This window comes from Columba livia, chromosome 2, assembly GCF_036013475.1.
Source record: "Columba livia isolate bColLiv1 breed racing homer chromosome 2, bColLiv1.pat.W.v2, whole genome shotgun sequence".
Classification (NCBI taxonomy): Eukaryota; Metazoa; Chordata; class Aves; order Columbiformes; family Columbidae; genus Columba; species Columba livia.
In genome coordinates, this window is record NC_088603.1 from 10,001 (window position 1) to 19,719 (window position 9,719).

Sequence of the window (9,719 nt, forward strand, 5' to 3'; positions counted from 1 at the left end):
TTTGAGGCTTTCTGTGTTTTATCTTGTTATTGTTTTGGTATTGAGTTTATTTTTTGTTTTTTTTTTTGTGTTGTGTGTTTTGTTTAGGTATAGGTATGTTTTGTGGTACATTTTTTTTTTTTTTGCTTTTTTTGTGTGTTTTCTTGTCATTGTGTGTGGAGGTGAAAAAAAATTTTTTATCTAATTTGCATATTTGATTGGGTCATTTGCATAAATGGGTGATAATTTCCATGACCAGGGGGAGTAGTCTCTAATTATTGATTGTTTGTTTTTTAATTAGGGAGTACTCCCCCTGGTCATGGAAATATGGTGGGTTGGGGCTAGATATGCTTTGTTTATATGTGTATGGTGGGTTGGGGCTAGATATGCTTTGTTTATATGTGTAAATAAAAAGAATAAAAATAATAAATCTGGTGCAGCAGTAGGGCTTTGGATGCTCAGGGGGAGTACATGGATTGCATTTTTTTTTTTTTTTTTTTTTAAACTCCCCTTAAGCATCCAAAGCCCTACTGCTGCACCTAAAAAACCAAATAATTTATTGTGTTAAAAAAAGAACTATTTCTACCTGCCATGCAAAACAAAGTCTAGAGTAAAAACACACTCAAATACATTCAACCTGAACAATCGGTCAACTCAAACTCCAACACAGACACAGCACAAGACAGAGACAAAGTCCAGCACACCCAGCACAAGACAAAGACAAAGTCCAGCACACACACAGCACAAGACAGAGACAAAGTCCAACACACACACAACACAAGACACAGACAAAGTCCAACACACACACAACACAAGACACAGACAAAGTCCAACACACACACAACACAAGACACAGACAAAGTCCAGCACACGCACAGCACAAGACAAAGACAAAGTCCAGCACACGCACAACACAAGACAGAGACAAAGTCCAGCACACGCACAACACAAGACACAGACAAAGTCCAACACACACAGCACAAGACAGAGACAAAGTCCAGCACACACACAACACAAGTCACAGACAAAGTCCAGCGCACACACAACACAAGACATAGACAAAGTGCAGTGCACACTCACAGTCACAAACTACACCCTCTCAAACTGAGGTTCATGCACAAAACATCAACCTGTCACTCCACTGATACCAAAAAAAGACACTGGACAACAAAAAGACATGTCTGCTTTATTACCTTTGTGATGGCCCTGAGGTAGGACTAACCAACTCAAACCACATAGTAAGGCATCATAAATAGTTATTTGATACAAGCCAACAAATGACAAACTGGTTTTCTAAACACTGTTACATGATCACAATTCCCATAACATTAAAAATTCTGGCTTAATACATGCTTTAAGGCATAATGTATCACATTACAGAAGGCTAAAGAGAAAATCATTACTTCTGATACAGAGCCATTACAGCATTTCTCATCCAACAACAAGCATTAAACAAACTCCCGGTTCACATGTACATTTGAGCACGTGGCAGAACAGACTCCTCACCATTACAACTTTTTTTACATCATTTAGTCAAAATTGACACACCAAACATCAAACACACACCTTCAATACACTTTCAAGGTATTACAATGAGAACACATTCAAGGTATTAAAATTATTTAGAACACATTGGAGATATTGCAATTAGAACAAAACACAGAAAACCCACCTCACCTTTTCCAGAGCTTTTCTCACATCCCATTACAGAGGATAACACACTTCTATTACAACCCTGTCCCTGTCCTCAGCCATTTACTCACACTACTCCTAGGCCAATCACAAACACCTTCCTGGGACCTCTCCCTAAACAGGCCTCCTAATAAGGACCAACCATGGCCACTATCCGGAACAGGTGTCACCAGAAAGGCTATTCCTGGGATCCTCAACAAAAACCCTGCCTCTAAAACCACCATCCCACACTTACCTGATTATGAACATGGGCAATTAACTTGACTGCACCAAGCACTATGGACCTGGACTTAAACACACTCCTGAGGGCAGTGGATGGACACATGGCAAAGGAATCCCCAGGCTGGTGTTTTAATAATCTATTTTAATTCATTTTTTTTCCCTTTTCATGTAAATTTAAAAAAAAAAAAACCCTACAAAATAAAACCTTCAACCCAAAAACACATTCATACCAGATCACAGAGCTAAACCACAACACTCACTCAGATACCAAACCCACCACACACTCACAGAGCAACCATTCTCCCAGCTGGCACACTCACCACACATCCACATCACCCATCAGGAACAACATTCCCAGGAGGCTCTAAACACTCCCTGCCTGCCAAAACACCAAACTCGGCCAAACCCACATCCAAACTTTAGCAATGAACATCACCTCATTAAGAGGCCAGAACCATGGGGAAAAAAACAACCCAGGCCGGGGGGAAAAAAAACCACACCCAATTGGGGTTTCTTTACTCTATTTTACATTTTAAATTTACCTAAAAAGAAAAAACCATTAACCTGCAAAGAAACAGATACAGGACCAAAACACTTTCAGTCCAAGTCACGCAGCTAACCACACCGCTCATACACCTGGAAACACCACCACACGCTCACGCTGCACCACTTCTCCCAGTGTGCCGGGACCCAGTCTCCTCATGACCCCTCAGGAACGCCGTTCCCGGAAGCCTCAAAATTGACCCTGCCTGCCAAAACCCCGGCCCAATGGGCACCCACGTCCAAACCTTGGCGACGAACGTCGCCTCGCTGAGCGGCCGGGACCGGGGAAAAAAAAAACCCAGCCAGGGGAAAAAAAAAAAAATCCCCCGGCTGGGTTTTTTTTTATTCTATTTTTAATTTTAAAAATTAGCTGAAAAGAAAAAACCTTGAACCTGCAAAGAAACAAATACAGGACCAAAACACAACCATTCCAAATCACTCAGCAAACCACACCACTCATACGCCTACCAACACCACCACACGCTCACACCGCAGCCCTTCTCCCCATGTGCCGTAACCCCGTCTCCACATGGCCCCTCGGGAACGCCGTCCCCGGAAGCCTCAAAAATGACCCTGCCTGCCAAAACCCCGGCCCAATGGGCGCCCACGTCCAAACCTTGGCGACGAACGTCGCCTCGCTGAGCGGCCGGGACCGGGGAAAAAAAAAACCCAGCCAGGGGAAAAAAAAAAAAATCCCCCGGCTGGGTTTTTTTTTATTCTATTTTTAATTTTAAAAATTAGCTGAAAAGAAAAAACCTTGAACCTGCAAAGAAACAAATACAGGACCAAAACACAACCATTCCAAATCACTCAGCAAACCACACCACTCATACGCCTACCAACACCACCACACACTCACACCGCAGCCCTTCTCCCCATGTGCCGTAACCCCGTCTCCACATGGCCCCTCGGGAACGCCGTCCCCGGAAGCCTCAAAAATGACCCTGCCTGCCAAAACCCCGGCCCAATGGGCGCCCACGTCCAAACCTTGGCGACGAACGTCGCCTCGCTGAGCGGCCGGGACCGGGGAAAAAAAAAACCCAGCCAGGGGAAAAAAAAAAAATCCCCCGGCTGGGTTTTTTTTTATTCTATTTTTAATTTTAAAAATTAGCTGAAAAGAAAAAACCTTGAACCTGCAAAGAAACAAATACAGGACCAAAACACAACCATTCCAAATCACTCAGCAAACCACACCACTCATACGCCTACCAACACCACCACACGCTCACACCGCAGCCCTTCTCCCCATGTGCCGTAACCCCGTCTCCACATGGCCCCTCGGGAACGCCGTCCCCGGAAGCCTCAAAAATGACCCTGCCTGCCAAAACCCCGGCCCAATGGGCGCCCACGTCCAAACCTTGGCGACGAACGTCGCCTCGCTGAGCGGCCGGGACCGGGGAAAAAAAAAACCCAGCCAGGGGAAAAAAAAAAAAATCCCCCGGCTGGGGTTTTTTTTATTCTATTTTAAATTTTAAAAATTAGCTGAAAAGAAAAAACCTTGAACCTGCAAAGAAACAAATACAGGACCAAAACACAACCATTCCAAATCACTCAGCAAACCACACCACTCATACGCCTACCAACACCACCACACGCTCACACCGCAGCCCTTCTCCCCATGTGCCGTAACCCCGTCTCCACATGGCCCCTCAGGAACGCCGTCCCCGGAAGCCTCAAAAATGACCCTGCCTGCCAAAACCCCGGCCCAATGGGCGCCCACGTCCAAACCTTGGCGACGAACGTCGCCTCGCTGAGCGGCCGGGACCGGGGAAAAAAAAACCCAGCCGGGGGAAAAAAAAAATCCCCCAGCTGGGGTTTTTTTATTCTATTTTAAATTAAACATTTACCTGAAATGCAAAAAACATTAACCTGCAATAACAAGTAACTACAAACCCAAAACACAATATTACCACATCACACAACTCTAACACACCACCCATACACCTTCCAAAACCACCGCACCATGACACCACACCCATTCTCTGCCCTTCTTGCCCTGTGCCATCACCCCATCTCTGCATAGGCCCTCAAAAACACCATTCCCGGCACCCTCTAAACTCGCCCCGCCTGCCAAAACCCCACTCCCAGCCAGGCCTCAGTCCGTACGTTAGCGACAAACATCACCTGCTGGAGCCACCGGAAACAGGGGAAAAAAATCCCATACGAGACAGGGGGGGGGGATAAAACCCCCCAGCTAGGGCTCTTACTCTTTACCTTCAGAATTTACCTGAAAAGGGAAAAAATTTTTGAACCTCCAAGGACAAATAACTAAAACCCCAAGCCACATTCACTCGAGATTTCACACTACCCGAACATGCTGCAGGTCATCTACCGCAACGACCCTTTTAAGTACATGTCTCAAGCTATTTGTCAGGACAGAAAAACAGTTTGGACTTAATTCCCTTGCCATCCTTCACATAGTTCTTGACCACGATGATCTGTTCTTCCATGGCTTCCCAATCATGGCAGTTACCACAAGTCTGTTCCTCTGACGATCTGGAACTCAAACTCACCCCACGTCTCCGTCGCTAACCGCTGACGACGCCCACGACCCTGCCGACGCCGCTTCGTCTCGGGTAACCGACTCGGGGCGCGGCCGACTGAGAGCGGTGTCGGATGGCTCACGCTGTGATGTCGTCCAATGTGATGGCAAGGGCCACTATTGCTGGCTAAGTGAACAAAGTATGACAATCAAAATCGGCTACAACTTGATTCAGAGTAATTTCTACATGGACAGAAGATGCCAAAGGCTAGAGGGAGGCCTTTCCATTGAGTCGTGAGGTTCAAAATGGACACCCTCACTTTCTAAACTCCACCCCGGACAGAAGACTAGGTGCGGCTGGATCCAAACGTAGCCACGCGCTGGGTCTACAGCTTGACTCCCAGACTCACAGAGGATAGGGGAAAGACCTAAAATATTATATTTAGATAAGGCCAAAGAATTGTATGTTTACAACTCATTCCTTATATCACTCAGCCTGATTTGCAGAATTGCATCGCTCTACACCTCGACATCCCTGCCTCCCTTCCATGGACGTAGGGACAAGTGGGTTGATGAGGCAAACACCATGAAAATGAATAACCAAACAGAGCAGTAGAGCAGGAAGGCTGACTGGAGCTGCTGCTTCTGCTAAAGTCCCAGGCAAGAATATAAATCCCTGGGTATTTATACCCTTACAAACTATTCACCCACCCCTCTAGATTGAGAGTCAGTGCAGCAGCAATAGCTGAGTCCGGTCTCCTTGCTTCTCAGTAGATCCTCTGCGCTGATCTCAGACTGGACTTGGCTCCTCGCAGCCGTAGATTTTGTTTACCGTCCGTAGGATCTTCCTGCCAGCCTCAAATGTGGCATTTTCACACAAATAAACCTAGGTCTTCAAAAAAGTGTAAAGCAGGCCTTATCCCACAGGTGTTGATCAGAGTCTGTAGCTTCTTTTGTTACCATCCAAAAAAAAAAGCTGTAACTGAGTGTTACATAGCCTAACAAAATGCCTTTTTACAAGTAAGTGACTCATATTGACAACGTGATCACCTGCAAAGAAAAAACATTTCATTAAAACACACTTCATCTCTGAAAAAAGAGCACACCACAGAAAACACTAGTCAATGTCGTTAGTAACAACACCAAAACACCACTAAAAGGACTATTGACTCCCCTGCCCACAGCTACTCCATCCCAAATTACTGCACGACCTTTGCCTACACGATTGAACATGTCAGCATATGAACCGTGGACTCCTAGACATCAGTCCACCCACCCCTAACTGCACACGTCAGGGCGGAGCGGCTCCGAGCCAAAAGCGCACCCGCTCAGACAGACTCTCCACAGAACATTATAGACAACATGATGGCAATGCCACCAACAACACCCAGCGATGAGAACGACTCCAAACCAGACACACATTGATCAAAAGAACCTGCAGGGAGGCACTGGTGTACAAGGAGCCTCCACTGCAACCCCAGAAAACAAAGGAGCCAAAATTCAGGGCCCCTTACAAAACGGCGGCACTGGCGCAAACACACAGAGACGGCGGCACTGGCGCAAACACACAGAGACGGCGGCACTGGCGCAAACACACAGAGACGGCGGCACTGGCGCAAACACACAGAGACGGCGGCACTGGCGCAAACACACAGAGACGGCGGCACTGGCGCAAACACACAGAGACGGCGGCACTGGCGCAAACACACAGAGACGGCGGCACTGGCGCAAACACACAGAGACGGCGGCACTGGCGCAAACACACAGAGACGGCGGCACTGGCGCAAACACACAGAGACGGCGGCACTGGCGCAAACACACAGAGACGGCGGCACTGGCGCAAACACACAGAGACGGCGGCACTGGCGCAAACACACAGAGACGGCGGCACTGGCGCAAACACACAGAGACGGCGGCACTGGCGCAAACGCTTCGATATGCTGGGAAGAAGTGCCAGTCCCCAAGACTGGATGGGTAGAGAGCAGAGCTGCCAACACAGCCCTCAACGACACCATAACACACAACTGACCAGAAACATCCAAAACACAAGAACCTTCCACTCTTTCACCTGCTGATAGGACAAAACCGGCACCCAATTGGCGCTACGACAATCGGCACCGGTGTTGCAGATCCCAGAATGGCACCCGAGTACACTTTCGTGTCCCTCAAATGCAATGAGACCCCAGGATCATCAGACAGGCGCAAGGCAGGCTTCCCGAACTACACAACGACACAGACGCTGGCTGGAGCTGCCCTGCCCGGCACACGCTGGCATCGCACTGTGAAATTCCCTAGACCCTTCACCTGCCCAAAGGAGACTGTTCCTGGATAACCCTTGCCCCAAACTTAACTTTACTCCCCTCCCTGCAGTTTTCAGCCCGTTCTCAGCACCCCAGCCTCCACTTAGCTTTCAGAGGACCAAGAAACTGAATCCATCTTCAACAAAAGAAAACACCACGTCCGCTGACAGGGATACTCCAGCATCACCAGGTTCCTCCTCAACATCTACAGCAACACAAGAAAACACACACGCACTAAGCAGAGCGAGCACACAGTATAAAGGCACATGGCACAACTTCCCTCTGACACCACACACCGCCCCACCTGCTTACCGTGCTCAGCTCACCTCTTTCCTCACTGTTTCTTGCCAAGTTGTCCCTCTGCATCTGAAATCAAGGTATTCAGCAAGTCACCCAGATGCTCATGAACATCTTGACTATCCAACAGGTCTGCTTTCTGTTTAGGAATCCCACCAGAAGCTCTAATTAGGTCTCCAAAACACTGGAGAAGGAACAGTCCGCTCCCCTGCCCACAGCTACTCCATCCCAGATGACGGCTCAACCTTTGCCAATGCAGTTTAACGTGTCAACAGATTAACCGTGCACCCCTAGAGCTCCATTCACCCACCCCTGACTCCACGCCTCCGGGCACAGCAGCTCCGAGCCAAATGTGCACATGCACAGACAGACGCACCTCAAAACATTATAGACAACACATCAACAGCACCAAAAGTGCTGTATAACAAGAACTACTCCAAAACAGAGACTACATCAATCAAAAGAACCTGCAGAGAGGCAGCAGTGAGGCAAAGAGTCTCTACTGCAACCCCAGAAAAAAATAAGAGCCCAACATCACGGCCCCTTAAGAAATGGTGGCACTGGCACAAACACGCAAGGCTGCTGCAAAACTAAGAACTTCTTCCCGGCATCTTAAAGTGCCAGTCCCATAGACTGGATGCATACAGAGCACAACCGCTGATGATGCGGCCCAGAACTACACCGTAAATCACAACTGACAAGAAACATGAAAAATGAAACCACTACCCACACTTTCGGCTGATGATACAAGAATCCAGGACCCAATTGACACCAAGCCAATTGGCACTGGCATTCCAGATCCCGGGATGGCACCCGAGATACATGCTGTGCGCCTGGAGCGCAACGAGACCCCAGGATCGTCGGACAGTCGCGAGACAGGCTTCCCAAACTACACAATGCAGACAGAGGCTGGAGCTGCCCTGCCCGCCACACCCTGGCATCACACTGTAAAGGTCCCCAGACACTTTACCCACCCAAGGGGAACTGTTTCTGGACGGCCCTTATCAGAACTTAACCCCAACCCTGCGATTCCCAGCCCCTTCCCAGCCCCCGTGCCTCCACTTAGCTTTCAGAGGGCCGAGGGACCTAACCCATCTTCGACGAAGAAAACGCCACACGCGCTAACAGGGATCTTCCTGCATCGCTGGGTTCCTCTTCAACATCTACAGGAACACAAGAAAACACACGCTCGTTAAGCCGTACCGGCACACGGTGCCGGGGGGTAGACTCCGACCCCTTCCGCGACACCCGCCTCCCGCTCAGTTCCACGGCGTTCCGTGCCGCGGGCGCGGTCACAAACCCTCATCGCTTGTGACGCCTAAGACGGGGAGAAACAAAAAGATCCGTAGCTCTTTGAACGAATCCCTGGCCCCACGCTCCTGCTCGCCCCTACCACGGCTCCGTGCTCACCTTGCCAGAGGAGCTGCGCTGCCGATACCCAGCTTTCCACTTTGCTTCGCACCTAGAAAACATGGAAACGACCAAACTTAGCTGGAGCCACACGGCACAGCTTCCTGCTCCCACCACGCACCGACCTGCTTGCTTACGGCGCTCGGCTCGCCTCCTCCGTCGCTCTTTCGTGCCAAGTTGTCCCTCTGCATCTGAAATCAAGGTATTCAACAAGGTAACCAGGAGCTCATCAACAGCTTGACCATTCCACAGGTCTGCTTTCTATTCAGGAATCACACAATAAGGTCTAATTGAGTCCCAAAAACCACTGCGGTACGGACTGTCCGCTCCCCTGCCCACAGCTACTCCGTCCCAGATGACCGCACAGCCTATGCCTACGCAGGATAACATGTCCACAGATCAATCGTGGACTCCTAAAGCTCGGTCCACCCGCTCCTAACTCTACACCTCCGGGCAGAGCAGCTCCGAGCCAAATGCGCACGTGCTTAGACAGATGCTCCACACAACATTATAGACGACCCGACAGCAATAACACCAAAAATGCTCCACAACAAAAATAACTCCAAATCAGAGACGGCAACGATAAAAATAACCTGCGGGGAGGCAGTGGTGAGGCGAGGAGCCTCAAATGCCACCCCAGAAAAAAAAGGAGCCAAACGTCACGGACTCTTACGAGACGGCAGCCCTGGCGCAAACATGCAGAGACGGCACAAATACGAGAAGCTGCTGCAAAACTTAAAACCTTCAAGATGCTGGGAAGAAGTGCCAGTCCCTTAGACTGGATAAGCAGAGAT

General features: G+C 48.9%; 1 long non-coding RNA gene across 1 annotated transcript; it reads right to left on the reverse strand.

Moving 5' to 3' along the window:
- Positions 1–8,576: 8,576 nt before the first annotated feature.
- On the reverse strand, positions 8,577–9,458 carry LOC135578831 (uncharacterized). Its single transcript, XR_010470962.1, has 3 exons — positions 9,051–9,458; positions 8,926–8,977; positions 8,577–8,678 (listed from the first exon to the last, which is right to left on the reverse strand). It is a non-coding gene; the product is annotated as an uncharacterized LOC135578831 (long non-coding RNA).
- Positions 9,459–9,719: the final 261 nt, after the last annotated feature.